Raw genomic sequence first — 22,014 nt, forward strand, 5'->3', positions numbered from 1 at the left:
GTAGGCTGTTAGTTAAGTTTTTGGGGAGTCAAAATTTATACGGGAATTTTTGACCATGCGAAGGGTCAGCGCCCCTCACTCCCTGCATTGTTCAAAGGTCTACTGCAATGATTTTAGTAATAACCTGGGAAGGGAAATATTGGTATCCCTCTTGCTTTAAGAGAAAACTGAGGTTCAGGGAAATGAACTGACCCAAAGGAGCAGACACTTGAGTGATAGAGCTGACACTCGAAATCAAAAAATAAAACCCACGTGCTTTGCATTCTACTACATTGCCTACTAGATGTGTCTCTAACACACCCTGTCTCTCCCCCGTTCAGGTAGATCCCCATCAAACTAGAAATTGAGCCACCCATGTGGGGTTTCCAGCTCACCTCCTGGAGAGTGAACCCTCTCAGATTTCTGATACCAGGCATTCAGAGTCAAGGCTGCTTTCCATGCTCACTTCAAGTCTTACTCTTTTTTTTTTTTTTCCAAGTTTTGTTCTTGATGTCGACAGGACTTGGGAATGCTTTGCCATTTTCCTTTATTTCTCCAGCAAGCTGGGCCGCGTCTACACTGGATGCGGCCGCAAAGGAGTTTACATTGTTCAGGGCTTACTGAAGAGCAGGCCTGTGTGGGGTGTCTCTTTTCCAAACTCACAAAAGCCTGGGAGATTGGGTATCCTCATTATGCCAACGAGGAAGCTGAAGACTGGACAGGAGACCAGCAGATCCCAGTCACTTGCCCAAGGTCCCACAGCAGAGCTGGAAGTCAAATCCAAGCTGCTCTCTGACAGCTCCTGTGCACCAGATGGCTCTAAACCACCCAGAGAATTGACTCAGGAGGTGCTGACTGGGCTGGGCTGCAGATGTATTATTTCCTTCCATCTACCCAGCTCTGGATTCAATTTGCACTAAGATGGAGCATCAGGGCCAACAAAACACCCTGAGCTCAGCAACGCTGTTGTTTACTCAAGTATATAAGTGCTCAGGGCAATCTTTTGCTGGGGGCAGGTCTCTTCAGCTCAGATAAGGGAATGGTTACAGGAAAAAAAAACGAGCTGCCAGTTCTCAAGGAGAGCCCAAACTTTGGCTGTGGCATCCCTTGATGTTTATGTGAATTTAGAGCGCCCGGGTTTTAATTTGACACTATCTTTGGGAAATCTAATTAGCAAGTCATGGGGTTTCCATCTGCTGATCCTCTCAGATAGCAATTGTGTATGCCATAAACACCAGCCAGAAGTCAGCAGCAAGGAGCCTGGGGAGGGTACGGGCAGGTCCTCGGGCAAGAGTGCTGACTCAATCCAGATGAGTCAGGTACGCAGGTAGAGGACACACCGCCCGAGCTCCCTCCTGCTCACAGGTCTGCAGGCCCAAGCCTGGGGAGGACCCAGGCAGGACAGAGAACCAGCCCTGTTAGGGTCGAGTTAGTATAAAATGAGCTGCATTGTCATTTTTACCAAAGATCTTGAGGGGCTGAGATAGAAATAAGAGAATTTTCCTTCTGTAGTGACTGCCGACTTAAATCTCCACACTCAGCAGTTATCTTGTGATTGTTTTGAATATGGCATCAACATAATTTTTTAATTTTTATTTATTTACTTATTTTAAATATATTTTTTTAATGCGTCACTTTGGAACAATAGAGCAGGCTTTGAGTCAGGTAAACTGAGGTATGAAACTTAGTCGCACCACTTTCTGGGTACGTAAATGAAGTAGCATCCATGAATCTCCAAGTTCCTCATCTAAATAAGTGGGATTGAAAAGAATCTTCCTGGGGCACCTGGGTGGCTCATTCGTTGAGCATTTGCATTTGGCTCTAGTCTAGATCCTGGGGTCCTGGGAACCAGTCCCACATCAGGCTCCCTGCATGGAGCCTGCTTCTCCCTCTGTCTGTGTCTCTGCATCTCTCTCTGTGTCTCTCATGAATAAATAGATAAAATCTTTTAAAAAAAGAAAGAAAAGAAAAGAAAAGAAAAGAAAAGAAAGAAAAAAGAAAGAAAGAAAGAAAGAAAGAAAGAAAGAAAGAAAGAAAGAAAGAAAGAAAGAAAGAAAGAAAAGTATCTTCCTCTCTGGAGGATTCCAGCTCTAAGCTCATCTGATGGCACATAGGATTTTCACTATCATTGTTTATTAAGTGGACAACTTAATAGTTGGACCTTAATAGTTGGATAGTGGACCACTGCTAATGGTAATATTGGCCACTATCATTTGTTTTATCTCTATTCTGTAACAGATGCTTGACACACATCATTTTTATTTCTCACAAAAAAATCCTATGCTTGAAGAAATGGTCAAATTTGTGGTTTTTTTTTTTTTTTCTTTTTCAGCAAGATTCCTGAGAACATTTTAAATTCTAATGTCCTAAGGGGAATGCAGGATCTAAGAGGGAATCACATACCTATGCCTGAATGTGAGATAGTTTTATCGACAAAACCGTCAGTCAAAAAAGAAAAAAAAGACTTACCTTAACTTTCAATCTTTATAAAGTCTCTCCTGTTAGAAGATACTCTATTAGTTACTTCATGTTAAAATGCAGTCAGTAGTTTAGAAAGACTTATTAACTTGTAAGCAAATCAATCACTATTTGTGTTTAATTCATATAGGATGACTTGAGAGAATAAGGGGAGAAAAGTTAAAAATAATGTCTCTGTAAATTAGGCCTTTACAGATCACTTTATTTTTATTTATTTTTTCTATGATAGTCACACACAGAGAGAGAGAGAGGGGGGCAGAGACACAGGCAGAGGGAGAATCAGGCTCCATGCACCGGGAGCCCAACGTGGGATTTGATCCCAGGTCTCCAGGATCACACCCTGGGCCAAAGGCAGGCGCCAAACCACTGTGCCACCCAGGGATCCCCTATAGATCACTTTAAAAACTAAGTCTGCTATGTTGATCACAAATATATGCCCTACAGTTCAAAGTGAACCAAATCATCTTTATATGATCCAAATGGAGATACACAGTTTCCAGTAACAACATAAATGAGTCAAAAAACTTAGAAAGAGGTAAAAGTCCTGTGATTTGGAAAAAAAAAAGTGATAAATGTCTCCAAAAATTTTTTTGAAAGAAAAATCCTATTGTTGAAGGTTTTGAAAGAAAATGGTTTTATGAAATATGAGTGGAAAATCAGTTATTTCTAAATTAACCTCATTTAATATAATATGGGGTTCTAAACATATTACTAATCAATGACTTCAAAAGTTATCTTTCTCCCAAAAAAAAAACTTTTTAAAGAATACTTATTAACCTATTTTGGAAGACGCATGGATACTGAATAGTATTTGCTGAAAGCAAGCTGCTGTGCTAGCTGTACTTATGGATATAAACATTAATCAGATACCAGTGCTAACTTCAAGGAACTTACAGAATGGTAGGAAAGATATGCAATATTTTTAAAATAGCCATTATATCTGATAAGAAGTGACAAAGCCAAAGGAGAAGTTATAAGTGAGCTATTTTAGGAATTCACTGAGATTTCAAAATAAACCACAAGTATGAGGTCTAATGGGTTACTTTCTGTGTGTTTATTTTTTTGTCTTTTGTCTGTTTCTTTGGTTGTTTGAGGTTTGAGGTTTAGTGAAGAGAGTAAGTAGGGGTGACTCGAAACATATCCATGTCACATTGACTATGTCAAAGACATCCACTGAAGTGGATTCGGGTTTAAATGTATAACTGTAGCCGTCCCAAATCCCCCAAATCAAGTTATGGTGGCCAATTTCATATCTGTCATCCTTTCAAGGGTGTCAGAGTCTTCTGACGTTCCTTTATTATTCTCAAATACTGTTTAAAAAATTGTATTATATAGAAGAAATGTGGGTGTCAATCCTCACAGCCAGGAACTAGAGGTGATTCTGAAAGGATAGAATATTTAGGTCCATAAGAAAGTTATTCCGTATCTTTGTGCCTTCAAAAACTTACTTCTGTCACCTCTGTCCCTCTATTTTGTATCTCAGCATCGTAAGAAGTAGTGTACGGGTAATAGATTATAGCCCCTGCCTCAGGAAAAGAATCTCGCCCTCAGCAGCTTTGGAAGGGCCACTGGACCATCTCAACATCCTTAGAGACTCAGAAATTCCATTTATTAGTGCTTCTGCTTCCTCTTTTGACCCATTATGGTGATCAACTTTTGTTTTCCTTCAACCGAATTAAGCTTTATTTACTTATTTTTTAAAATAAATCTTGCTTGTTCATGTAAATACTTCCTTCTGAGGCATTCCAGAACATGCATATGCACAGAGATATTTTAAGCATCCTATCTAAGGAAGTTCTAGAACATGGGGGCAACTGAGTTAGAAGTAAGCATATCTTACTGTTTTCTGCCTGTAAAGTTTTGTAAAGGATCATAAAAACTATCCCCTGTGATGGTGCCTGGAGGGCTCAGTCAGTTGGGTGTCTTGACTCTTTGATTTTGGCTCAGGTTGTGATCTCAGGGTCGTGAGATGGAGCCCCACGTCGGGCTCCACATTCAGCAGGGAGTCTTCCTGTGGTCTTCTCTCTCCCTTTCCCTCTGCCCCTCCCCATGCTCGTGTGCATGTGTTCTTTCTCTCTCCAAACTAAACAGCTAAAAAAAAAAAAAAAAAAAAAAAAACTCAAATTAAAAAAAAAAAGCAAAAAAACAAACCCCCAAACAACCAAATAACTATCACCTGGCTCTAGGTGGCTCTAGGTAAGGGAATTGATATTGAAATAATTAAATATTCCTCGGAAAACAACAAAGAGACAATTAGCACTAGTAGGTAAGCCCTTTACACTTTTTATCGTAGTGATGATGGCTTTGCTCAGAGAAAAGAAAAATCCAATGAATACGTGAGCTGGTATATAGTTCTAAATTCATGTCTACACAATACATGGATGCAGGATCACCTGGATGGCTCAGTGGTTGAGCGTCTGCCTTTAGCTCAGGTTGTGATCCCAGGGTCCTGGAATCGAGTCCTGCATCAGGCTCCCTGCAGGGAGCCTGCCTCTCCCTCTGCCTATGTCTCTGCCTCTCTGTGTCTCTCATAAATAAATAAATACAAAATATATATTTTTAAAAACAGAAAAAGTCAGTTTATTCCCTAATGTCCAGATTGAAATAACTGGTTTGAATTTTTTTTTCACTACCAGCTAACCAGTTGTAGTAACAGAGGCACTGTCTGGAGTCCTAATGGCTATATCAAGCTTCTTTGCTCTTCACCTACAGCTAACCTCAGATAGGGTTTCATTCCTCTCTTGGCTGTGAACTCTCATGATGAATCAAGGCATAATGCATCTGCAATTGTCCTTTTTTTTTTTTTTTAAGCATTATAATTTTCATTGGATGCAAAGAGATGTATTTTCTTTTCTCTCAAGCAAATGTATGACATCTGGCCACTTTCCCCCGTTGAAAAGGCCTTCTGCTATGGCTGGGCCATGATCGCACAGTTGTTAAACAGCAGGGATTATCAGGCAGGACAGTATTAAGTGGTATTTAACAGCAAGACCAAAGTTCTCTGTCAAATGCCTGACTTAGGCCTTCTTGACTGTTAGCATCGAAGCCCCGAGACCTTTTGCACGGGACCATTTTTCATTCTGACAACAAACCACTGTGGCTATCCAGGTTGCTTTGCTGGAGCTGACAGCCAAGTATTTCTGTGGCAGAAATATTGCCACAGAGTAGGGGATCAGGGGTAGAGGGGAGACATTTTTATCTCCTTTCACTCCAAGTGCAATGGCATTCCAAGCAGTAGGTGTCCCAAGTCAATGACTGGTTAATCTATTCAGTATGATCCCTTGTCTAGTCATAACAATAGGGGGGTAGAGGGCAGGGGAGTGTGGAATATCGGCCTCACAATGTGATTGTCTAAAGTGCACATTACCTTCTCCATCTTTTCCAGGCACATTCTCATTGACATAGGCTGGGGAGGGTGACCACTGAGACTGTCAATTTAAGTGCCATTCTCTAAAAGGTTTTTTATTGGGGGCGGGGAAGGGGGAGAGGGAGAGGTGTTTGACAGGTCCCTAAAGTTCAAGCCCAGCCATTTTATGACCACAGTAAGACATCAGTTATGGAACTTATGATATGATGGGTGCAAAGGCAGGAAATAAAAGAAAGAACTTAATGAAAGTTTAATCTTCTGGGGAATTTGTCCCCCTCAGAGGCATAAATCGAGTGACCTAAAACTAAATTTCCCTGTCAAAGGCTGGCATTGAGTTCATGCACATTTTACAGCTATTCTAGAAAGAAATATATATTTTTTAAAATAACTATTTTCTATTCTTAAGTGAGTACCTGCCATTGCTGATGGAGGCTGGGAAGTGCTCACAGTAGATTTATTAGAGAGGTTATTGCTTCTCTATACAGCGTGCATTATAGCAGTTATATGAGCGTAGTTCCCTGAACAGTTGCCTGATCCCAGTTTTAGCTATAAATACATCTGGTATTTGATTGGCCGAGAAGTTGAAAAAATCTTTGGGAACCATTCCATTGGGCTGCTCTCTTTTGGATCCGGGATGCTAAGTCCATATCAAGAATGCTAACCCTGGTTCATGGGTGAGATGTGGCTCACAATCCCTGTTACATGTGAGGCTTCATATAGATTGACCTGGGGTCATGTGGCCAACCCTGGACTGACTTTCCAGGTCTCCAGAAATGAAAAAGAGTATTTTTGGCCGGAGGAGTAAGTGAAGAGAACGACGAAGATGTGAAGAAGGGTCATGTTGGGTAAGAAGATGCTCCCTAAGAGATGCCATGGTGCCCATCTCCTTTTCCTGGCAATAGCTGTGCTCTATGTAGTCAGGAAGCCCCGCCAGCTTCAGCCTTTATAGCATGTCCCCCATCAAACCCAACACATTGAGTCCTCGATCAGAGATGACATTGGGAAACCTTACACTTTGTGGGTAGACCTCTTCCAATTGATTAGTTCACTCTAGTAATGAGTCATGAGCACATATCTTCTTCATACACATGCTGAGTCTTGGTACCTGTGTCTGGGACATACAACATATTTGTAGGAAAGATATTACTATACTGTGAGAGAGCCAAACACAATCTCTGATGTATGCAATAAAGACAAAATAACATCAACATTTAATCGTTGGGAGAATGGCAGTAATACTTGCTTTCAGAATGAGTACAAATGATCAGATCTCCAAAGGAGGGGCATCTGGGAGGCTCAACTCAGGTCATGGTCTCTGGGTCCTGGGGTCCCAGGGTCCTGGGATCAAGCCCTGAATTGGGCTCCCTGCCCAGCAGGGAATCTGCTTCTCCCTCTTCCTCTGTCCATTCCTCTCTGCTTGTATGCTCTCTCATGTGCCCTCTCAAATAATTAAAATTTAAGAAAATAAAATAAAATAAATCTCCAAAGGAAAGGACATTCTTTATTCAGGTCTTTCACCTATAAGGGATTAGTTATGTTTTAATGAAAGAGAAGCTAAAGGAAACATCTAACAGATTATTGTTTTTTAAAAGCTCAGTTTGGAAGCCAGTATAAAGGTAATAAATGCACACATACCAAAAAAAAAAAAAAAGGAAAGTTTGCAACATCAGCTTAATTACTTGTGATTACAAAATAGTCTGATTGAGGCTTGAGGCTTCTGAATCTTTCTATGAATCATTTTATCACTAGAGAAGAGTGTAGACTCTGGGATCAGGTCTTTGTTTTACTGTTTATAGGCAACTTTATTAAATTATCAATTATTGAGTGAGATCATGCTTTTCAGGGGTGGCATATAGTAACTATTAAATAAATGTAAGCTCTTATCATCATCAGTAGCCATAGCAAAGGTAGCAACAATTATTGGCATGTGAAAATGGAAGAAGTTACAAATGAGAAAAAAAAAAAAAAAGGACAGTAACAAATATTTACAGTTAATTTTTTTCTACAGCACACTAAATGTTTTCTTAACTTGCAGAACTTCTGGTTGATTGTGACATTGAGCAAGTGTCTTCAGTTGTTTCCATTTGCTCATTCAATTAAAAATGGTCTCATCTTCCAAGTATTTGAAGCCCTATGAATTCCAGCTTCCAAACTGGATTTTCAGCCTTCCTAACACTCCAGTGTATATGGAGAGATGCACTAGCGCTCATTTTAGCCAAGTGCCACATTTGGTCAAAGCCAAGATAGAAGCCAAACTTAAAGATCACTTCTGGGATATGAAGATACATATGACATTTTCTTAGAAATTCCCCTTCATTTCCCATTTTATTATTAAAAATTATAATTGCCAAATGTGTGTGTTACATTATACTGTGGGAACAATTATTTCTTGGGATTCTCAATTCCTAGATCTTAAAAATATTTTTTTAAGATTATATTTATTTGAGAGAGGGCAAGAGAGAGGGGTGGGGAGCGCACAAGAGGTGGGAGGGGCAGAAGGAGAAGGAGAAGACTGCACTTAGCTCTGAGCCTGATGCGGAGCTTGATCTCATGACGCTAAGATTATGACCGGAGTGGAAATCAAGAGTCAGATACTTAGCTGACTGAGCCACCCAGGCACAGCTTAAAATTTTTTTGAACACGTTTGCAATTACAAATGCATTCTTCTTTTCAAGGGATACATTTAAAATATTGGTAACTTTTTTTTTTTTTTGATAACCCAAAATATAATACAGGTCTTTAGTATCATGTTTTCTTGAAGAACCTTTGTTCTTAGGATTTATAGCTTATATAAATATCAAAAACTCTTTCTCTTCAACTAAGGAAAATAGTTGACAGTCTATAAATAATATTTCAACTTTTTTTTTGTTTAACAATTTAACCACTTAGGATTCAAAACTACACAGCATTGTCTTCTTAAATTATTCTTATAAACTCTGTGATTTCTACAGTTTGAGTACATAGTTAAAGCAAACTGTGGGTACCTCTTTTTTCCTCTAATATTTTCTTCCTTTTTCACATTCTTTGTATTCTTAACTGTATCTGGATGAAAAATGATTTATTATTGATATTGAACATGGCTTTTTGTTATTTTTTGCCTTTTTCCCCATCTTTGTGTTTGTTTTGGACTTTAGTTTCTCCTTGCATTAAATTTTTAAGGGGAAAAGTTGGCTTTTTTTAGTTTTTCTCACAAGATTTCAAGAAATGCCACATGGTAACTTTTCTACAAAAAAATTTATGGCCTAAACTTAGTTAATCCACTGTAAGTTAACTGCATGTTAAAGGATATTTTGTTTGATGTTAGGAATGCTAATATAAGATAGAATTCCTAGTACTTTGCCCTGAATTATTTAACTTTTTTGCATTATTTAATTTTTATTTTTATGAACATTTGATAATACCATAAGACAATAATGTTGTTTTATTACATTTTCTAGTTAACTATTTTTTCTTAATATTTCTATTAAATAATAGTTTATTATTTGTATGTTTATAGATTATTTTTTCAACTAGTAGAAAGTGTTAATTGCTTGTGGACATTATATTTAATAGCTATCACAATCATTAAGCAATATACCACTTTGTCATAATAATAAATATACGTTATACTAAAGCTGACTAATTGAATTTCTACCTATAAAATACTTGAAGAGATTTTATTTCAATTTACATCTAGAATAAATTCTCCAGTTTCTTGATTCTGAAATTAGGATGATTTCCTACCTCTAACACCCCCCCTAACTCCTACCTCTACCATCCCCCTAACCTCCTAACTCTACTACCAGGGAAATTCGGCAATGTTTGGAGACATTTTTGGTTGTTACAACTGGGGAGGGGGCTAGAAACTGAATTCTCCAGTTAATCTTACTATAATAGGACACTTCATCAGCTAGCCCAGTAGTTCCCAACCAGTGGTGATGCTTCCTCACCCTCGAACCCCAGAAATGTTTTAAAATATCAGTGACTGGTTGTTGAGATAACTAGAGAAGGGAAACATGGCCTGTGGTGGGCAGGGGACAGGGTTTTTGTCTGTCCTGTAATGTATGTCATAGTCACATGCAACAAAGTGTGGTCTTACCCAGAATAGCAATAATGTGTTAATGGAGAAACACTGGCCTAATCAACAGATCAACAGGTGTGCTACTGCCAATTACACATCTGTAGTCCAGTCAGTGTAGCTCTGTTCAGGATGATGACGGTCTTGTGTTTACCCTTGTACTTAGGACTCCCTTGTGCTCAGGGACAATGGTTAGAACAATTCTCCACGGAAGGGTCTGTGGATATGTAAGACGTTTTGGCATTATATAGCATAGTGACACAGGTAGCACTGAAGTCCAGACTTCATCAATAAAGCTTTCACGAAAATTTTAAGCTTTTTCAAAATTTTAGGCATCTGCTATATTAGGCATCATATCAAAGTTTTTATATATCTGTTTCATTGTGATTTACTATTCAGAACTAGAGTATCAACAGTACATTATTTTAACGAGTACTTTAAGGATGCCTAGCTAACAAATGAATCACTTTAATTTGTAATACAGACCGTAGGAGCTGTTAGTGTGTGAAAGGTACTAATTTTGACTCTTCTTTCCCCAGACAGCTTTTAAAAAGCATCAACTGTTTAACCTGTATCAACGTCAAGGTAGTTTATGTTACAAATAACTTTAAATGAGTGAAATGAATCCTAATTTCTAAGGGTGAGGATTATTGCTGTCTTTCTTGAAGAGGGAATAAGAATCTGGTTAATCTAATGGATCCTGTGACCCATCACTTAATTGCGAATTGTCCAATCAGACTAAAGACTGGATGAATCCTGACACTAAAATATTGTCTCATCCCTCTTGAGAGAACCTTCACGCATAATAGTTCACATTTGAGAGAGTACCTAAGGGAAAGACCTGGCATGCCACAGGGCTTGAGAGAACAGATTGATTGGATGGCAATACATAAATCTGCTTGCTAACATTCAAAGTTTTGGATGTCTGGAAGAGTTTAGTCTGTTTAGTTGCAAAGTAATGTAGCACCTGATCATGGGGCTATAAGCTCCCCCAGCTCTCATCATAGAAACCAACTGATTCCTACCACGGAGACCCTGTCTGAACTGGTTTACGTCGCTATGCATTTCTATTACTCAGTAGAGGCAAACTTTTGGATGGCAGTCATAGTTTCCCATTCATCTCATTCATTCAGTAGCATTCTTTACAATGTCTACAACGTGCCAGGCATCCTGCTTTCTCTCCTCCATCTAGTATCAAATTCAACCCTACAAATATTAGAGACTTAGAGAGCATTCACACCTTATATAGATGAAGAAACACATTGGAAAAGTGTAAGTAGTTTTCCTAAGTCACTGACAAAGTAGGATTAAGTGTAGATTTCATGAATTAAAAAAAAAATCCCACCATTAATTTCTCAAAAAAAAAAAACCAAAAAACAAAAAACAAATACACCAACCCTTAAAAACGAATAGAATTCAAAGTCCAACACAGTGCCTTACATGTAATTTGCATGTAATAGGTTGTTAATACATACTTTATAGTACAATTTATCTTCTAAACTTCTGAGTATGCAGAAAGACTCGAGCACCTAGCTGGCTGTCATGAATCAGGACAATTTTGCTGTCCAGGGACTTCTGTGGTTGGACAACTGCATCATGAGGATAATCCTCCAGACTCGTGGTTTGTAAGCTGAAATCTGAGGATTCCGTGCCCTGAGAGCATCTAGAGAAGGGCAAAGAGAAGCCATTTGGGTAAGATTCTGTGACCACTGACCACCTCACTACAGCTTCACCCTGAGTATTTTTCCTTAGCTTCTGAAAAATACACATATAAAAGTACTCTGTTTTGGAAGGGAAATTCCCAGCTTTCAGACAAATAGGAAGGCGTTCAGTTAGGTGAATGATAATTTTACCTTAGGTCTAAACAGTTTGGTGCTGAGTAAAAATTAACTGTCACAAAGAAATTCATCTATTTTGACTGAGTTCAAGATAGAATTATCATAGAATGATAACATTAATTTATTTCACAGATAAAATCCATTTATTACACACACACACCCTTCATATCTTCACTCAAGATATCTTCAGAGCACCTGTTGGAATAAAAATGTATACAAGCTGACAAGCTTCTGAAGGAGAGAGAAAAGATCATGAAATAAAACTCTCAGGAACCAAAGGAAAGTCTTAAAAGTAGTGCTAGAGATTGGCCGGAATGTCAACTTATTCAGGAAGTGATTAGCACAGATATTATCATTTTCTTGGGGAAAGCTATACATCTGGCCAGCCAAAACTCTATAAATCAGCAATGTAACCAGAGTTGGGAATTCCATTAGCCCTTGATTTTGAGGAGGTTAGCATTTTAAAAAACGTAGCTAAAATACTTATGAAAAACAATCCTCTCTGAACTGTGTGTGTGTGTGTGTGTGTGTGCACATGGAGTCAAGCATTAAGAAAATGAACACTGCTCACTGCTGCAGTCCCCTGACAGCACATGTGGCTGAAAAATCACCAGAGTTGGCTGCTTTTGTTGCTAATAGCAGAGCACTTGGTTTTACCTGCGACAAGACTCTTTGACAGTTCTTTTGAACTAACTTCGGCTGTTCCTCCCTCTGTCAGAGAAAGTCAGACTTGAAACCTCGCATACCCTGCAGGGTGGAGGGAGTCCCTAAATTAGAGAAATATGGGTGTTTTTTTCCCACCTCCCTTCCCCCAGGCTCGGTGCTTTATCCAATACACAAAAAGACTGACATTTCCTGTCTGCTCCACCCTTGTTGATATGTGTGCCCAAATTCTGCAGAGGTTTTCAGACTTTTAATTTGTTTAACAGCCTGATTCTAAAATTAAAAGTATTTGGATATATTCTAACTGGCTGAAATGGAATTTATCTCTTATTTCCTCTTTCAGAAGAAGCTCAATATATTACAGGAGGCAATTTATAATATGGGCTATTTTTGGTAATTTGTCAGCTATTGAAATGAGTTCCGTTTGGCTTGGTTTGACTCTATAAAAATAAATTGTAATAGTGTCTGTAGAATCAAAATGGGGCCCTGTTACTTGAAATGTCCTTGGCACATATAGGTTTTTTTTTTTAGGGTACCCAAGTTCTGGATGAAGCCAAAGTGAAGGAGAACATGAAGCACTAGAGAAAGGAGTTTGAACAGAAAGGGAGAGACATTAAAACTCAAATAAGGAATGCTCATAACTTCCTTAAGATTTTTTAAATTATTAAAAATTGTTCTCCTGTTATGAGAATTCTTTACATTAACGTTTGCTAATTAGCTGTTTGAAAAAAGATTCATTCTCTGAGCATTTTGAGGAGTTCAGTGGTCATTTTATAAATATTATTATGTGTTGAAATTCAGAGAATGAGAATTATTCCAAAAAGAAAGCAAGAACCCACTTGTGGATTTGGATAGAAGTTATTTTGAATTTCCAGAAAAAAAATGCTTTTTGGGTGATAACTGGTTTGTTTCTGTTAATTCATCAATAGATCATAAGATTGAGAGTGGTGTTCTATTTGATTTTGTTTTTAAGGCTTCAGAACCCTCACTTGAAAATGAGAGAATTTTTTAGAATTTATTTATTTATTTTTTAATATTTTTTTTTAATTTTTATTTATTTATGATAGTCACAGAGAGAGAAAGAGAGGCAGAGACACAGGCAGAGAGAAGCAGGCTCCATGCACCGGGAGCCCGACGTGGGAATCGATCCTGGGTCTCCAGGATCGTGCCCTAGGCCAAAGGCAGGCGCCAAACCGCTGCACCACCCAGGGATCCCAGAATTTATTTATTTGACAGAGAGTGTGCACACAGAAACGGAGGAGCGGCAGAGGGAGAAGGAGAAGAGGAACAGGGAGCCTGATGTGGGGCTTGATCACAGGACCCTGTGATCATGACCCAAGCCGATGGCAGATGTTCAACCAACTGAGACACTCAGGGGCCCCAAAATGAGAGAATTTTAGCTTGACTGTTTACAATAAATGATTTTAATTCTTTAGCTACTTCCAAGGTCCCATTTGACACTTTGATTTCATATATAGTAGTAATTTGCCAGGTATTGAAAATTCATATGTGGATTGAAATAAAAATGTCAAATGGAAGCTTGGGATATTTACACACATAGATAAGAGCTACACATGAGAAGGGCTTCAAGGCGTGTGTATCTCTTATAGAACTGGTTTTCATGAGGTGCAGATAGAAGTCTTAGGATTATATTTCATTCTGCTGCATTGCTATTAAAGAAATTTGCCATTATTACCATTTTTGTAGCCTCCAAACACCAGATTTTCCAATAGAAGTGCAGTGATCCACTGACCACTGTTGCATTTTACCTGAGTAGTTCATTTTGCACACTCATGTCAGGGGCCCTGGATGGAATTATAAGCCATGTAGGCCTGACTTCTCTACATTTATCATTATCTGTTACAGAAGCTGAAAACTCTATTTCGGCATATAGTAATTTCTTTCTGAGGAATAAAAGCATTGTGCAGGATCTAGATTAAGTTCTTTTTTTAAAGATTTTTTTTTTTTTGTATTTATTTAGGAGAATGAGCAGAGCAAGAGGGAGAAGCAGACTCTCTGCTGAGCAGGGAGCTCGATGATGTGGGGTTCGATCCTGGCACTCCAGGATCATGACCTGGGCCAAGGCCAGACACTTAACCAATTGAGCCACCCAGGTACCCATAGGTTAACTTCTTAAATTAACTACTGGTTTTCTTTGACCTCTATATTATCTAGAACTGTAACTTTTTACCCTGCTGTATGCAGCTCCCATATTAGAATGGCCTACTTTGGGATTTTGTTTAAAATGTAACATAGTCATTAAGAGCAGATGCACCAAAGCCCAAAGGCAGGAACTTCAAGCATGGGTCCACCATGTTAGAGCTGTGAACTTAACAAGATCTTTGAATGAATGTACATTATTAGAGATTATTATTTTTCATCTTGTATTGTATATTGTATCACTTGTATAAATTATATTTTAGATATTGTTAAAAGACCCTAAAATATTAGATACCAAAATCTTAATATTAGGTTGTGTCTCTGTGGAAAAGTAAATGAATAATGATCTAGTTAATTAGATTTAATGTGGATTGCTGATCTAGAAAATCCAAATTTAAAATCTCAAATGACCATTTTTTCCTTAGCTTATGGAATTTGAGAGGAGGCGAATTATCAGTCAATGATAAACAGTTATTTGAGGGTCCATTTCCAACACCACAGTCTTTTATGTACCATGAGAGATAGCTATGATAATAAAAGTATAGTAAGTACTTTGCTCTGTCAGGAGGAGTTTCTTAGTCAATATAATGGCAGCAAACAAGAGCGGCCACAACTCACTCACCAAGATCTTTCCTCAAACTGGGTGAAAAGAGATGCCTTCCAGATCAGAAGCTTTGTGTGCCACCGCCACCACCAGACCTACTATATTTGGTGCCCCAGTTTGGTTCAGTCCACGATGTTAGCTGGAAGAACGGATTTCCCAAGCTCTCAGTAGAAAGAAAATCAAGAATAAACTGTGACTAACAAGTTGGATCGGAGTGAGCACAGCTGCACTGTGATCGTCTGTTTGGGAGAAAACAGCATCAGGGCTTTTCCCCAATCATGCTACATCAGAACCCATTCATAAAACTGTCACCGTGAAATAGCAGATGCTCTGTAAATGGCCTGATGATCCGGATATTGGGCATCTGAAGACAAGTAAGACTGCTTGTTTCCTGAACCATGAATATACTCACACGGTGCGCCCACCACTCTCTAAGTGGTCTCAGCATACATGGATTTATCCATACCTCTATAGGCAGGTAATACATACCTAGAAAATATATTACTTTCCAACTCCCTTAACAACTGTTCATCACTGATACTTTGTGAGCACCTTCCTTAAGGAAAACCTCAATGTGTCATGGGGACATTTATAGCATGACCAGTGTTTGATTGAAAAAATCTGGTTTTTGTCTGTTTCTTGAGTGATCCAGAATCATTTTCAGATAAGACCATCCATATCCCAGCTATAAACCATCTGCAGCACAGCTAGCTTTTAAAAGTGACATGCAGTCATATTCCACCGCTATTACCAGAGCGTCCTAAACATTTTCTCAACATCTCAGACTTTTTTTTTTTTTTCCCCTGCTAGGCAGCTGCGTGCTTGGAGAGTTCCCAGCATCAGTTGTGCCAGAGTTAAAAATCACCTAACACCCACATAAAGATTTCCCCCCCTTTATGAATTGGGCTTTAAATCTTTACCTTGATTTAGTGAGAAAATAAAATTGGGCAATAGTCAATGTCTCATTTGTATATATTTGTATGAATTCTGTAACCTGGAGGATATCTCCAATCCGAGGAAATGTAACCATTAACCCACAGCTAAACAGTTTGCAAAGAAGCCTTTTCAAGGAATAGCTTTTAAATGCCCAAGGAGCTCAATCTAACGGCAGAGATATTTGAAATATACACAAACATACAAGGCTTTTAGATAAACACATTTTCAGGGAGCTTTTGATGAAAGTGATAAGTTACATTCTCTACAACTACACACACTGTATTTTATTACCCTTCAGTAGACACTTATCAGCTATAAATGTTGGGTGGTTTAGGCTAGGAATCAACCCTGAGGGAAACAGTGGGAGGACTCTGGGACTCACAGTTCTATAGATCAACATAAACCTGAGACTCAATTTTATTTTCATTTATTAAAAAGGTCTGTGGTCCGCTTCTGCAATTTCAAATCCATTAGCTTCCTGCCCCCTTTAAGAAGAAAAAGAAGGTAACTGCAGATTTTATGGACTGATTGGTGATGGCTATGCTACTGCTCTATTGGTTTTGAGTGGAGAGTCCATTACAGATACATTATCCATAAACCATGTTTCCAGTGGAACCCGTAGCTTCCAATCTGACTGGGGAATGAGTGGAGTTGGCTTGGTCAAAGAGAGGCTGGGGAAAGGGTCAGGTCTCTTGGAAGCTAACACAGGGTAGGCACCGGTATAAATTACAAACGTTCTTCCTACTTCCACATAATTATGTCTCAAATGTGCAGCGGTTGGATTTCGTTAACCAGGCACCAGATGAACTTGGAAATCATATTGACAGTAGATTAGAGTGGGAGTTTTCAACCTTTTTCCCTGCCATGTATGTTCAAACAATATATTTGTCTGTCTTTGAAACTCCCTGCTCTGGGCTGCTCATATTCGACAGCTGACCGTGCCCATATGGTTTTTCCTAGTCTCAGGTGTGCTATGTTTAAGCCTTTTTCAACAAAGATGCAAAAACATTTTTAATGGCAATAAAACAGATGAAAATACGGTTTTCTAGTTCCCTCTGTAACCCTAAATCTTTGATTTCCAAAAAGAAAACAAAAGTTAAATAAGTCTTCTGGTGTGATTGCTTGATTTCTGTGTTCGGTAACTTTTCTCTCTGTGAAAGGGACAGAAGAACAATGAGAACAATACAACTGGCATTCGTGTAATGAAGACTTAGGGACAAGTCTCGTTGATCTTTGAATTTTAGTACGCTACAGACTTTATGCTTGGCACACGGTAAATGCCCTATGAATTTGTCAAATGGAGCTGGATTTTTTTTTAGGTGTAATCAATTGCATGAAACTAATATATTCATTCTTACAATGGAAAGCTATTTCTTTTCCATTATTAAGGCAAAGGCAATGTCACTTAAGCAAAACTCAACAAGAATTTAATTCCCCTTTTTTCTGATGGCTTTAATTTATGTGGTCCTTTTCAATCCACTCCCTATGCATTCCTATCTCTACAACCTGAAGTTTCTACTTGGATTTGCCAGTGTGCGTCGAAGATGTGGAGGGGTCTTAACATACCTCTCCCTAATATTTGGGGTTTGTCTAAATGGAGCATTCAGAGAGCCTACTCTGATTTTTTTTTACTGTATTTTTTAAAGATTTATTTATTTATTTATCCATGATAGACAGAGAAAGAGAGAGAGAGAGAGAGAGAGAGAGAGAGAGGCAGAGACACAGGAGGAGGGAGAAACAGGCTCCATGCCGGGAGCCCGACGTGGGACTCGATCCCGGGTCTCCAGGATCACGCCCTGGGCCAAAGGCAGGCGCTAAACTGCTGAGCCACCCAGGGATCCCCTGTATTTTTTTTTAAAGCCTTTTTTTGGTTCACAGAAAAATTGAGAGGAGAGTATAGAGATTTCTCTTATACGCTCCGCCCCTACACATGAATGGTTTACCCATTATCAACCTCCCAGAGTGCCCCCAAAGTGGTGCAATTTGTTATACTTGATGAACCTACAGTGGCACATCAAATAGTTTACCTAGGATTCACTCTTGGTGTTGCACTTTCCATAGGTTTGGGCAAATGTCTAATAACGTGCCTCCATCATTATAGTACCATAGATAATTTACTGCACTAAAAGTCTTTTATGCTCTGATTTAATAGCACATTTGCATCCATTCATCAATTAGTCATAGCCACCAATCTGTCATTTGTGACAATTATTTTAATAATTTGGCTTTCTAGGGGCACCTGGGTGGCTTAGTGGTTAAGTGTCTGCCTTCATGATCCCGGAGTCTTGGAATTGAGTCCCGCATCGGCTCCCTCTACCTGTGTCTCTGCCTCTCTCTGTGTCTCTCATTAGTAAATAAATAAAATCTTAAAAAAAATAACTTTGCTTTCTAGTGAATGTAAATCTAGGTTTAAAGTCTTTCCTTCCATTCAATGAACTTCTTTGACAAACAATTAACCTTCCTCCCCTATGTTCCCGATCTGCCTATTGCCTTTGACGTTTTGCTAGGTATGTCACATTATATAAATGTCTGAATCAGACATTAACTTTAAAACTCTGCAGTGTCAGCGTTATAATCATAATCATCAGCTAGGAGTCATAGCCACTCATTCGTTTAGAGCTTAGAAAACTTTGAATGTGGAGCCTCATCCCAAGCCCTCCCTCTTTCGTTCCATCCTTTCGGAAGTCCTGCCTTGATGGGAGATCCTACTGTCAGGTCCCGTCTTCACAGAGCTGTCTGTCATCAGGCCCAGCTGCCCCACCAAAAGCGTGGGGCACCCATTGGCAGGTCTGTTAACAGAAGCTGTTAACAAAGATCTGCTGACCCTGTGCTCTTTAAAGATGTTTAAAATTCCATCCTTTGATGCCCTTTGCCCTTTGCCAGGAAGATATCAACCCCTCATCTCTGGCCACTGGGCCAGAATAGACAACACAGTGACAGCGGAATCGCTATGTCTTGATGGAGGTACGTGCTGAACTCACAATTTTAAGATTTAAAAAATTCATAAAAGCATCTTTCTCTCCACCCACGCTGGATTCCCAGAATACACTGTGCTCATCTTTCTGACTTGGCACAAGAAGTGCCAGATACGGTTTTTCCAGCCGCGGCCTATAAGCAACGGGGAAAGGTTGAAACAGGTGAGGTTAGCTGCGAGAAGTAGTACCTTCCATTCAGCACCCACGACTATAATGTAGTAAGTAGGAGTAAGAAAAAAAGAGTAGAGAATTTCCAAAATGGGAGGCCCCAGAACCATTATTGTCTGTCGTCACGTTAGCCCTCAATAAGACCACAAAACCAGACAGTAAAAACTGGGAGCCTGTGGTTCCCTCCTGACCAAGGGAGACAAGAAAACAGAGAGGGAGAGGCTATGTTTTCTTTTGACTTTTTTAGGGAACTCCTCATGAAGTCAGCCTTTCCCTGTTCAGCCCCGGCCTGACCACTGCACGGTGGTTGTTCCATCTTTTCTAGGTGCCGTGTGCTTTGTCACGGACACCATATGCTTGCTGTGGTTAAATGCTCTATGCCAGGCCTCTCCCACCCTCCTAGAAGAAGAGTCATTTCTGGGTGGAGTGTGTGTGTTTATGAGTGAGAGAGAGGGGTTGGGGGAGAGAGAGATCTTCCTGCCACCAGTGCCCATGCTGACCCCAGTTAAACACACATCATGCATGACTCTTTTGCATAAAGGCAATCTCAGTTTCCAAGACTGTGATTGCCATCACCTGTCCTCATTTTTACCCCTTTGTTTCCAGCGAGCACTTCTTGGGAAGATAAAATGGCAAGGAAGTTTCCCACATTTTCACCATCGTTGGAAACAGCTTTTGCACAAGCACAGAATGTCAAGTTCCAAACAGCAATGCCTCTGTTAGTGGTGGCGTGTCTTTGGCTCAGAGCTCCTACTGCACCGAGCGATTAGAGTCAAAGCCTGTCCAAAGAGGCAAAGAATTACAGAGGTGGGCTTGGGCCTTGGACACTCTCTTCCGACCACTTCATTTTACCCATAAAGGAGCCGTGTCTCTGCGAGGTGTAATGACCTGCTGCTTCATAGCAGCACGGCTGGCAAAAGGAGGTCCCTTGATTCCCATCTGTCAAGAGCTTCTTCTAATATGCGACCTCAGTCATTCTTGGCAAATTGTCTACAAGGGGATGAGTGATACCCCGGATCCTTGACGTGCGCGTTATCGATTTTCTCAATAGTATCGAATTCCCAGTGTTTTACTTAGACTAATATAAAAATTAGCCCTGATTGCATGCAGATCAATCTCACTCAAGTGAGAGACAGCCCAGATGCATATCCAGGGGTGACGCATGTTCAGTGGTGAGAGAACAGCAATTTGGAGATGGGCGCATTATTATATATAATCCACAGGGTGGATAATCTCTGGGCTTTTATTCACAGTGTGGTTCTTCCAGTTTTTCAATTTACCTCTTCTTGTGGGTTGACTGGTTTTCACCGAGGAAACATGGACAAGTGTTCTTTTGAGAAATGAAAACAAGAAAAGTGTAGGTTAAAATGCAAAGGAGAAGCAAAGGAGAGCACTAGAAGTAGGCATCGCAGCTCAGCCTCCTTTGTGGTTCCCTGGCAATGCTGCTACCACCCTCATTGCTTCGCACATAATTACCCTTGGTATTGGAAGCCCACGTTTGTAGATCTCACTTACCACATTTCCTGTATATTACTAAACATTTCAAACCGAGACAGAGAGAAAGCAGGAGAAAGTGATTTCCACTGGCAAAAAAGGCTCACATTTCTTCTGTCTTGTAAAACAAAAGAGGAAAAATAATGGCAAATTATTCTTACGATGCCTTCTTTTCTTAAACTCCCCCCCCACACACACACCCCTTTCTCGTCCTATTTTAAATAAAACCCGATGATGCAAAAGGCCGTATGCCTTCTGACTGCGCAGTCCGTCGGCTTGCAATGGAAATGTTTTCTTATTTTTATTTTATTTTTTTTAAATGGCTACATATTAAAAGCGAACCAGTCTTTGCCAGCTTTGGATAAAAGGTTATTTATTTTCAACCAATTTGATAGCTGCAGTTTTCAGTAATTGAATTTTCTGTGGTCAGAAAAGCAGTAATCTTAGAAACCAAATAAATATTTTTTAATAAAATGGAACACTGAGAAACCCTATAATAATGTCAAAAATGTAGCCACTTATGGATGGATAAATATTTTAAGAAATTTACATTTCACCCAAAGCTTTATGCTGCTGGCTTCCCTGGAGATTTTGAAGAGCGTAACATTTTGCTTTGAGAAGGGAACAATGTGGGGTTCAGATGAAATATGTACACCCTATAGAAACCTTGCTGGTTGTTAATGTCTCAGAAGCTGGTAGCTCTGTCAATGCCCCCAGCCAACTGTCTGTGGGCACCCAGATTTCTCTGTCTTGGTACTGCTGCCAGTTGAGGCCAGGTAATTCTTTGTTGTGGGGGGCTATCCTTGCGTTGTAGGATGCTTAGCAGCTTCTCTGACCTTTACCCACTCCATGGATTTTCGCACCCACTCACCCTGTTGTGACAACTAAAATGTGTCCAGACGTTGCCATCTACCTCCTGGTCTATGGGGCAAAATGAGCTGCAGTTGAGAAGTACTCATCTACTGAAGGACTGGAGTAAATTTGATACATATTTTGGTGAATCTTTTTTTTTTTTTTTTTTGGTGAATCATATGTGCCTGGAATGTTGGTTCCTTTCACAAGTTTATCATTTAATGGCTTGTATTATTATTCTGAGTGTGAGTAAAGGCCCTTCACAAGCCCTATAAAGAGCCAATGCTATAGAAAGCATTTTAAGAGCCAATGAGCACGAGTTTTGAGAGAGGAAGTACAGTCCAGATAGTTTTATGTTTTGATGTGATATCACTTTATTGGAAGCATTCAAGTTCTTGGCTCCTCCATCACCTCTGTGACAGACTGTAGGCAATGATTGATGT

The sequence above is a fragment of the Canis lupus genome, chromosome 16, assembly GCF_048164855.1.
Source record: "Canis lupus baileyi chromosome 16, mCanLup2.hap1, whole genome shotgun sequence".
NCBI lineage: Eukaryota > Metazoa > Chordata > Mammalia > Carnivora > Canidae > Canis > Canis lupus.